Genomic DNA, 11119 nt, shown 5'->3' with positions numbered 1-11119 from the left:
TTTAGCACCAACTATCTTAGGCGTAGAAAACACGACAACACGTAGTAGCTTACAGACAATTTGCAACTCTACATAGATAACTTAAGTCTTAGGCATAACGTAGACCAATAGAAATGATGACATGACACATCCAACAGAAAATACAGCGTACAGAAGTTGAAGTGCGATCACTCCCAACCCGGTAACAAAGCATCAGATGAAAGACGTAAGAACACCAGCAAGCAACAATCCAATGTACATTCTTTATCAGAGTTAAAAGTAGCTCACAACAAGTACATAAGATACAGAATCAGCTTCTTACTGGGAACAAAACATGAAAAGCACATGCATTTATTTGTTTAGCCAGGCGTTTTGCCCAAAGAAACTGAATTGCTCATCACAACAAAGTTCAAGTAAATTGCAAATTTGCAGTAGAGTAAACCCTGACATTTCACTATTTTGCTCACAGTTTTGGGATCACAAATTTAGTGAATTTAGTAACTAGATATTTATCACCCACTTTTTAGCATGTAGTTTCATGTTTATTTTACTTCAGAGGGCCCAACACGCGATGGGGAAAAGTAGGGACAGGGAGGAAGGTAGAAGGGCAGCATAAACATCTCGTCTTTCACGGCTGGTTATGGGCCAAGACCAAAAGGCGGTTGTTATTCAATTTGACAATGGCTCTGAACTGCACATGAACATAAGAAGTGCATACACAGATTATTTTCCTTGATAATATGGTATAGAAATATTCTTGATAAATAATGTGTATTCACATCAGTAGTATAACAAACTACCTGGATGGATTGGGCCTCGACAGAACCTCCTAGAGTATTGATCCATACATGGCGCAGGTGCACCACTACTGACCAACTCGAACACCGTGCTGACAGCCCACCTTGTTGATGCCCACCCACCAACACTTGGTCATCTTGCTCGAGACACTGCATAGCAAGCAGCACATCAACTTGATCACACAAAGCTTCGATCAAGTTTCTTCTTGCAAAACAAAAGAGCATATTCCTAACACACACAATCAACAGTATAAAAGAGCATATCAGGTTGAGCATAGGAGGACAGGGTCTGCCACACAATACTTGGATGTTCGATGTGGTGTACGACCGAAAATAACATATGTAAGCCTATGACAGTAATAAGAACGATAAAATACCAATGATCTTCGAGTAGCATAATAATATGGTAAAAAAATGGCAGTTTGTTGTATTATGATATGACAAACAATGGGATTGTGGTTATCTTCAGAGCATAAGGCACTTTTATAGAATAAGAAACCAACAATAAATATTATCTAATTAGCTGGTAGCTGGAATCATCCAAAGCACCATAACAAAATCTCAACCAGTCTATTACTAAACGTCATCAACATCGATCATGCCAAACGCTAAAGCTAAGACAAAGCAATAAACATCTTCCAAACATAGCAGGGTATCTTCTTACCCAAAATAAAGAAAGAAAAGTTGGTTTTGGGGATTTATGTAATGGCACAAAAAATCCTAATCACATTATTTTTATTAATTTCTTAAATGTGAACCTTGCTGTTGTAGATTGGTGTTGCTTGGAGAAGTCGTAGTAGCGGGCCTGGAGGTCACCGGCATGCTTAGGGTGTCTCCTCTTCCTCCTTCCTTTACCTTTATTCTTGCCGCTCCATCTCCCTCTTTGCCTCCTCTTTCTCCCAGATCTCGCTAGTGGTGGCAACGACACACGCGGTCACCCGATAGCTACAAGAGAGTTGTGCCGCAGTGGTGGCGTGAGCTCAGCTAGAGAAAGTTACGGAGGATGAGCAGCCATGGGAATGTGGAGCTTGCAATTGCTGCAACAGGCCAATAGGATAATAACCAGATTAGCTCACCCGCTCACTAAAAAGAAGAAGCGAGATATAAAAACCCAAGAACACAAACCTGCACTACAATGGGTGAGTGGATAAGAGACAAAGAACTATAGCAGCACAATAAGCCTCTGAAGCAAAGAAGGCAGCTCAGTGATGACATCGACAGCCTTGTCATACAACGACAAAAATGGCTTGAGCTGTTCAAAAAATTGATGAAATCAAAATGGGGGAGTAATTTCTTTAGGAAAACACTGAATCAAAATCTTAGTGGTTGGTTTACCGACAACCAGCATATGAGGGGTATGTTCATTATTTATGGGACCTGTCCATTTAAGCCTTAATATCCCAATTACAAAAAAAATAGTAATTTATATGACGCACTGTAACAATATTTAAGCACTCACAATTAATTATTTCCTAATTGGTCACCTAAAACCCTTTAATATACTGTGAAAAGTAATGTTATAAGTCATCAAGCTCTTTATGATATTTTCTACTTCAGATTCCAAGTGGCACTAAATGAGTGTGCAAAACAGAATATAAAAATAAAAAGGCTCAAGGTACTTCTAACAGAACTCATCTCAGTGTTATTTTGGTATATAGCTTAAGCCCTGGATCAACTAAGCTAGCATGGTAGATTTTTCTTCTTAATGAAAGCACATATATGTAAGAGCATGCAGAAAGGGTCAAAGAGCTAGAATCTTAAGTCCAATATCCCAAAAAATAGATAAGTTCATCCTGTCAAGCAGATAAATTAATCTGGACAGGTAAGTTTAGCATCCCAAGCACAAAGAAAATTTTACTTAATATAGATTGATATATATATATATTTCACTGAGCCAAAAACAATTATATGTATATGACTATATCTATGGGCATGCAGTGTTGTAGTAATAGCGAACAAGAACCACTAATAGTAAACTATCAAGTGGCATCCTAGACGGAAAGGAAAGACTACAAAGCTAAATAAAACACAAACCCATAGAAAACTGAAGCAGAAGTATTTGTGTGCATCCATTTTTTTAGGAAAAGCTTCAAGGATTTAATGTAATGAACAGGAAGCAAGCAGAGAGAACATGTCCAGCAACCTGAATACATCAAATAGCAGAACAGAAAATCGATTACATAAAAAACGAATATATGTAACATAACTGAAATATTGGACCATGTAATCAATTTATAAAAAAACAACTGAGCTTGGTACCCAAACCACCATCATAAATTGTTTAAGTGAATAAAGGGGATAAGTTTCATGGTAACATTTCAAGCTAAAAGATGAGCTATTTTGTAGAAGCAACCACGAGTCGAACGATTCATAGGAAAAAAAGACTAATCACAGAAGCTAAGGAAAAACTGATTACCTGTAGATCATCGGCAGTCGGTACAACAACGTCCTTGATGGGACCATCTGGTACGTGTGGGCGGCAGCTTGCACTCTTCCTAGCCAGTACGTCACCAGGTAAGGCAAGCCTTATCTTGTCCGGATCCAGCGGCAACCTGCAAGCCAAGAAGAATACTCTTTGAAAGAACTCAAAAAACCAATGGTCAGGCAAGATTACCATTTAGAAAACATTGAGAGATTACCCAAAGCCCAAAAGTGTTACTCTGTATAGAACACTAATTAGATCATGTGAATTTGGAGCAAGATCTTCACACCAGTAGTCTCAAACTACCAAGCACGGATATATTTCCCTGCAAATCACACATAGATATTTATTGATGAGAGATATATTGCATATGCATGTTAGATAACTAAGAGGCAATATAATGTACACACAATTCAACAGTGACTGCAGCTAAAGCATAGAAAAAATATATGACATAGTCTTACGAGTAGGCATTGAAGCATGAATTTTACATAGAGTAATCTTTACTTCAGCCCGCTTGAATTTTCATAGCACCATGTAGGTACAGATAATTGCACACACAAAAATGAGATCCAGGGATTAAATTGAAAAAAATGGGAGTGAGAGAGAGATCAGCAGGCAGTAAATAAGTAAGAACAATAGCCCTCTGTTCTAGCCAAATTAGGGAGCTCACTGATGCATGGTGCTGCACTTCTACAAACAGTACCCAGATTTGATAAGCTTGCAGACTACACTTTCTGCAGAAAAAATGAAGGGATCAATCTTATTATTATTGCTTCTACATAATACGGTAATACACAAAACTACATGAAAGTTAAACTGGTGTAATAAAAAACTCTGAGCTCGGAACTTAAGCCCTGGATCAACTAATCTAGCATGGTAGCTTATTCTTCTTAATGAAAGCACATATATTTAATAACTGCTAGTTAATCACAACTCCAACTAATTTCGCAAACCAAGCCATGAATGGGAGCAAGCATCACCTTTGTAGAGATAGTGGCAGAAGGAGCTCTGCTTCTCATGCCATCTCCAGACCCGAATGCCGCCTCCATCCCCGCAGCTTCCATAAATTTGACACAAGGAAACCATGTGATCACTAATTAAGTAATTAATATCAGGAAATGGTCGCATCAGAGATCAAAAGACAGTACATTTTCTTAGCCCAAATGACTCCATTGGTAATCATCCAGTAAACAATGCTACCACCCCATGCCAGTGGAAAGGGATGGAGAAATAAGCACATTCATGCTAAAGAAAAGAAGCACCGAATCTGAATGAGACACAAGTAGTATAGTAGCAACAAAGCATATCACGTGTACATCAGGGGGGCTATCAAAATAGAAAGAAACGAGAGGAGAAGGGAGACCTTCCATGGTGGCGTCCATGCGTCCATCGAGCTGCTGCTGCTGCCGCTGTACCCACCATGGTGTCCTCTTTCTGCTGCTGCTGTACCCACCAAGGAACCTTGCTGCTGCTGTAACACATATGAATGCCCAATTTGAGATCAAATCGAAAACCTTCCATGAGAGTGGGAGAGAGAAAGATGGAACCTTCCATGGTGTGGTCATGGTGGGGAAGGAGCAAAGCAGGGTCATACCATGGCGTCGTCCTGGCCGCTGGCCTCCTGCCTACATAGATGAGACCATGGTGAGAGAGGGACAGAAAGAGAGAGGAGAAATCCATGGAAGAAAGAGGAAGAGGAGAGGGATCCGGTGCAGTGCCTCATTCGAACATCCATGGCGGCTCGGTCCCCATGCTAGGGTTTGGGGCGTCTCCATCCATGGTTGTAGACGGGTTAGACCCCACTCCATGGTTGACCTCGAGGACAGTGGCGGCTCAGGTCGACGACGGCGCGTCGATGCCGCCGTAGATCTAGGCGCTGCCTCACCTCATCCCTCGATCCTCAATATGGGCCATTCCCTTCCCTCCCCTCCCCTCCCTTGGGATATAAGGTGAGGGGCGCCGGAGAGGGTGGAGCAGCAGCGCTGGAGGGAGAGGAGGCCGCCGGACTTGGGGTTGAGGCGGCACAGTAGCGGGCGAGCGAGCCGATCCGGTCGCCGGAGGGACGCCGTCGGTTCCGGCGCTCCTCCCGTTGACGGGGATGCTCTAGGTCCATCGGTCGCTCTCTCCCGATGACGGGAACGGCGAGCTCGCCGCCCTTCATGGCCGTGAGAGGCTAGCACAAGGGAGGGCAGTCCGTGTGGTAGAGGAGGGAGGCGGAGAGGAACGGCGGCTGCTCGTGTGCGAGAGATGAAAGGGAGAGAGAGTGAAGTGAGACGGGGCGACAGAAACCCGAGGCGTCTCGCCGATAGGGGACGAGTCCGCGAAAGGGCAAGCCGTACGGGCCAACCACCGTCCACCACGCACACGGCCTCGACACGAAATGACCGTTTTACCCTCGGCGGAGGCATGGTATTACCCGTGGTGGCACTGGATATTTACCCGCCGGTGCGCGCGCCGGAACGCACAGGCCACACTCACAGCCATAGTCGCTGACAAACGGGGCCCACACGCGATCGACCCCACATGTCAGCGAGTTCTGGTCGAAGCCACAGAGTGAGCGAGGCCGGGAAAAAAGGTAACTATTTATTGCTACAGCGCCGTTTTTTGATCTGGTGGCCCAGATCGTCCAGAGTCTTGATCGACGGCTAGATTCACATCAGTAAAACGTATCGGACGGCTAGAATCGCCTGAGCTCTGAGAGCGCCCGGGAGTGACTCAATCCCTTATTTCTCAATTTTGATTATCTTGAATAGAGCCATCAAATGGTGACATGGACTCATAAATTTTACCTCATCTTGCTACAGCCTCAAGTCACTCTTTGCGATCATGCCCTTTTTGAGCGTCAACACATGCCCCCTGTTTTTCGGCAAAGCTAGCGCGCCGAAAAATAACTTGCAAAACGTTTGTCTAAGGACGATGTCAACACTCCATCGGCCATTTATATGCGCTTAGGGCGATAATTTCTATATCAGCCATGTTTATGCTTAGGGCAATAATTTTATATCGGACATTGATTTTAACTTCTTGTTCACATCATACCTTGTAACCGATTATCACCAATCGGCTTTAAAGAGATGGGAATGAACCTGTTCCTTGTAGCACTAAGGAAATCAAACTCTGAGAGGTCACGCCCTGTTAAGCAAGTAACATCGGGATGATTCCAATCCACCGATGCATCGGCCAAAGCAACACAAACCGAATTATCCGCGTGAATGATTTCTACCTCATCATCGATCCATTGTATTAAAAATTGATGCATGGTAGATGGCACACATTGGTTAGCATGAATCCAATCGCGACCTAACATAACATTATAGTTACCTTGCACCTCGGCGATGAAGAATATGGTGGCCAAAGTTTGGCTTCCCATGGTGAGTTCCATGCACATCACACCTTTGGCCTCTGTCTTTTCTTTACCCTCGAATCCATTAAGTACCATATTGGTCTCATCAATGCATCATCATCTAACCCCAACCTTTTGAAGACCGAGTAGGGCATAAGATTTACCAGAGCACCACCATCAATGAGCATCCTAGCAATCGACGATCCGTTAATATGACCTTTGAGGTACAATAGCTTCAAGTGTTTCACCGGTTCTCTTGGCTTCTCGAAAATAGCATTCTTAGGACCAAAATCCACCTGAGCTACCTCCCCTTCTTCACCTATAGCACGAAACTCGGCAGGTAAGTAATATACCATATTAATATCCATACCTTCCCGAACCGGCGTAGATTCATAATCCACCATCTCATCTTAATCTCCCAATGTGTATATTGGACTTAAAGATTCCTCAATTGAAGGGGATGTTTCAGGTAGTGTGGATGATGTAATATGGGTCGCATCATCCTCTTTTGGTGGTGAAGGTGTTGTTGTAGCTAATGTAGAAGCATATTTGTTTTGTTTTTGTTTAGGCCTCCGCACTTGTTTTGTGAGTTCCATGGGCCGAATTTAACTAAACAATTCGTCCCTTTACCTCTCCTCTTTGTGTTCTACCTTCTCGTGGTTTCTCATGCGTTGTAATCTCCTTTTCATGGTCTTAGTTAAACCAGGAGGACACCACATAGATTGAGTATATTTGGGATCCCTTGGTTTGGCATTGCTTGTGCTCGCCTCATGATCATCAACCATGGAACCCTGCTGACAATAACAATATCACCATTAGAAGTAGCCAGATTACCAACAACCAGCTTTTTGATCTCCTTTTGCTTGTCGCATTCTGAATTTTTTGCATTAGGTGACTTAACACGCCACACTTTTTTATTGGCCTTACTTGGGGAATTTTATGTTCGCCGATTAGCACCATATCTCAAACGGCCTTGGGTGGGATAATAAAGCCTCTCACGAGCAGGCCTTCTAGGTGTTGTCCACCCCATATGGAAAGCATAAGGAGCCATTGGGGGTTGCCCCCATCCTCCATTGAAGTCTCTCATGTAATATGGCACATAGGAGGGTTGTGACGTCCATGGCATCGGTGCCCATGACCCATATGGCCTTGCATAGCGTCGAAACTCTTGCTCCAGAAGCGATCTTGAACGCTTCGAATGTGATGGCCGATTAGAGCTAGAACCGGCCACTTGAATTGCATATTTGGATAGCAGCATATCAAAAGTTAGCTTGATTTGCTTGTGCTTAGCTTCACTCTTTCCCCACTTGCCAACTTCTGAATTCTTGGGCTTGATAAATTTAACATGAGTATCTTCTTGTACTTGTGGTTGCCCCCCCCCCTCGAGTGCGGGATTTTTTATGGTGATCTTCAATAATTCCTTGCCATCGAGTTGCTTATCAAGCACAACCTCTCTTCCCAAGACTTTGTCGCCCTCCTTGCCTTTCCTGGGTTCACCAATAACAACATTATCTTTATTAGCAGATTCGGCTATGCTAGGCCGAATTAATATTTTATTTCCCTCCGAGTCCATGGTGTTTATCGGAAAGGGTTGTTTATCAACTTGCATCTCAGTAAAATTCAATCGTCCATCATTAACGGTTGATCGTATCTGTCATGGAAAAACATTGCAATCATTAGTAGCATGAGAAAATGAATTATGGTATTTGCAATAAGCACGCCGTTTCAGTTCGTCAAACGGCGGTATGGTGTGTGATATTCTAATCATCTTATCCCGCAAGAGAGCATCAAATATTTTATCATACTTAGATATATCAAATGTAAACCTCATCTCCTCATCACGGTTCTTGCGACGGCTTAAGAGCATTGCATGTATAGGTTTGGCCTTTGAGGACCAAACAAACTCAGTAGTATAAACATCAAGCTCATTGTCCGAATTATCATCATTGTGTTCAACCATATGCATTCTAGGATGATCGGTTGTAGACCTATGAATCTCTTTACTTTGACTCTCTTGAGCCAAGGCTTTTTGTAAGACTTGATTAATGCTCAAAAACTCATAACTTTCTAGCCTCTCTTCAATGTGAGTTTTCAAACCATTAAGAACAAGATCTACCAAGTCTCTCTCAGTTATCACTAAGCTATAACATCGGTTTTTTATATCTCTAAATCTCTTGACATAATCGCTGACCGATTCATCATGTTTTTGCCTAACCGATGTAAGATGTGACAACTTTAGCTCATTATCACCGCTATAAAAATGATCATAAAACTTTTGCTCTAATTGCGACCATAAGAGAATTAAGCCATGTGGTAAAGCAGCAAACCATGAAAATGTGGTGCCAGTTAAAGACAAGGGAAATAAACGTACTTTCAACTCTTCTGTGGAACCTGCTTCACCCAACTGTGCTAGATACTGACTCACATGCTCCCAAGTCGTTTTCGTACCCTCACCACTAAATTTAACAAAATCAGGAACCTTATAACCTTGAGGGTAAGAAATTGCATCGAAGTGTTCAGGATGAGGCTTTTGATACACACGACACTTTACTTTCGGCTCGTTTCCGGAAGTTTTTAGAAACATCTTATGCAAATCCTCCCTTAATTTAGCTAAAATTGGATCCGAGGTAGATGAAGATGTTTGTGGCAATGACATAGGAGCAACCTGAGTACTAGCTATTGGTGCAACTTGTGGGATGGGCGCCAAACCGTAATTCAGCGGAGGACCAAACATGCTTGCGCCTATGGGTGGTGCGACAAAGTGATTCGGCGTTGACGCTGAATTGGGCACACCCATAATAGGATTAGGGTATGTAGGTGCAGTCATAAGCTGGTTGGTTTGAGTAGGGTAAAAATTCAATGGCATATTATATTGTTGTTGCATAGGTGGTGCCGATGAAATAGGTAAAATTGGACTAGGGTTCTCAGATATACCAACAGTACCACTAGATGATGGAGGCATATTTTTCTGAGCATTAGCACTAGCCACAAAAGAATTGTATGACATCACATTACCCTTACTAACAAGACTTTCAATCAAAGCCACTTGCTCTGGAGAAAAAAAATTTACTCACAGTGATTACATCTTGTTCGTCGATGAGGGGAGGAAAATTGACGTTTCCAACCGGAGTGATGTTGCCTTGACGATCCTCCTTGAAACTTGAAAGAAACGCTTCCAAATCCTCCTCCTCGCGCTTCTTCTTGAGCGCCTCAAAAGCCTCTTCACGCTGCTTCTTGTGCGCTTTGTAGGCTTGGCGATGTTCATCCGATAGTTCATCAAGACCGGGCTTAATGATGTTATCGGCGTCAACTTCTGAGGGCTTGGGGAGATTAGACATGGTTGATGATGATTCTTGATCTTTTGTCCCCAACGGAGTCGCCAAAAAGTGTGTTCGCACACGAACATGTCACCGTGTACCTCCAATGCTGAGGGTGATGCACCGCAGCTCACGCCGAAGAAGACCCGTCTAGAAGCGCAATATGCAAGCAATCCGGCGGGTGCTTTTTAGGACCCGAAACCCCACGCGCCCGAGAGGGACCCCGTTTGGACGTGCAGCAGCTATGGGATGCCCTAGGTCAGTTCGCCTGCCCCTAGAGCGTCGAGGATCGTTGCCCTTCAACACGAAGAACAAGAGGGAAAGAACAAGGGAGGGATGTAAAACTAGGGTAACAAGTAGATGAGTTTTGCGATTGTGTGTTGTTGTTCAGTCGGCCATCACCTCTTGTCTATATAAGAGGCGGATGGACTTCCCATACAAGAAAAGGACTTGCCTAGCCGTCCAAATCATCAAAACCTAATAAAACATGGACTATTAACGACCCCCGGCCCGGATGTCCGGCTCAAGGCCCGGATGATCCGGCCTAGTCCAGTTTTCTGACAGCAGCTCACTGTATTGGCTCTAGAATCCACATACAACCATGGATTTGGACGTTTTTTATATCAAAATTAACCGCCTCAACGAGACGCACAACTTTCATGTTAAACACTTTTTTATATGAGGCGATCTTGATGGTGTTTCGGGCCGTTTTCTAAAGTATGCAACAGAAAAACTTGTCCGGACATCCGGACGATTGCCCGGATTGTCTGGCCTTTACCAGGATCATTCGGGACTTGACCCAGATCATCCGGCTTCAACTTTTAGCTTCTGTTGTTTGGATCAATTTTTTGGCCCCTGGCCGGATGATCTGGACCCCGGCCCGGATGATCCGGCCATGCAGTGTTGCAGCGCATAGTTTTGACTGTAACTTTTGTATATAATCTCAGATTACGATGATCCTTATATCAAAATCGTCCTTCTCGATGAGACGAATAACTCTCATGTAGAAACTTTTTCCATCTGAGGCAATCTTAATTAGGTTTCATGACATTTTCTAATCTGATGTCAACACGAGTATCTCCAAAATTTCCATATCTTTTGCACTTGAGCTCCGTTTTGATCCATCTTCGTATTTATTTTGATTATCTTGAAGAGAGCCATCAAATGGTGACATGAACTCATAAATTTGACCTCATCTTGCTACAGCCTCAAGTCACTCTTTGCAATCATGCCCTTTTTGAGCGTCAACACAGACCTA

General features: G+C 43.3%; 1 long non-coding RNA gene across 18 annotated transcripts; it reads right to left on the bottom strand.

Moving 5' to 3' along the window:
- Positions 1-220: 220 nt before the first annotated feature.
- Positions 221-4828, bottom strand: LOC119337829. Of its 18 annotated transcripts, none has more exons than XR_005163628.1 (11): positions 4749-4828; positions 4565-4672; positions 4182-4446; positions 3663-3935; positions 3416-3523; positions 3193-3328; positions 2811-2919; positions 1902-2028; positions 1535-1813; positions 780-926; positions 221-670 (listed from the first exon to the last, which is right to left on the bottom strand). It is a non-coding gene; the product is annotated as an uncharacterized LOC119337829 (long non-coding RNA). The 18 variants fall into 18 exon arrangements; XR_005163625.1 differs by lacking the exon at positions 2811-2919 and having other exon boundaries at positions 223-670; positions 4182-4258; positions 4350-4468; XR_005163629.1 differs by lacking the exon at positions 2811-2919 and having other exon boundaries at positions 223-670; positions 3663-3714; positions 3872-3935.
- Between the last annotated feature and the right edge of the window lie 6291 nt (positions 4829-11119).

The sequence above is a fragment of the Triticum dicoccoides genome, chromosome 7B (assembly GCF_002162155.2).
Source record: "Triticum dicoccoides isolate Atlit2015 ecotype Zavitan chromosome 7B, WEW_v2.0, whole genome shotgun sequence".
NCBI lineage: Eukaryota > Viridiplantae > Streptophyta > Magnoliopsida > Poales > Poaceae > Triticum > Triticum dicoccoides.
This window is presented reverse-complemented; position numbering and strand designations above follow the sequence as displayed.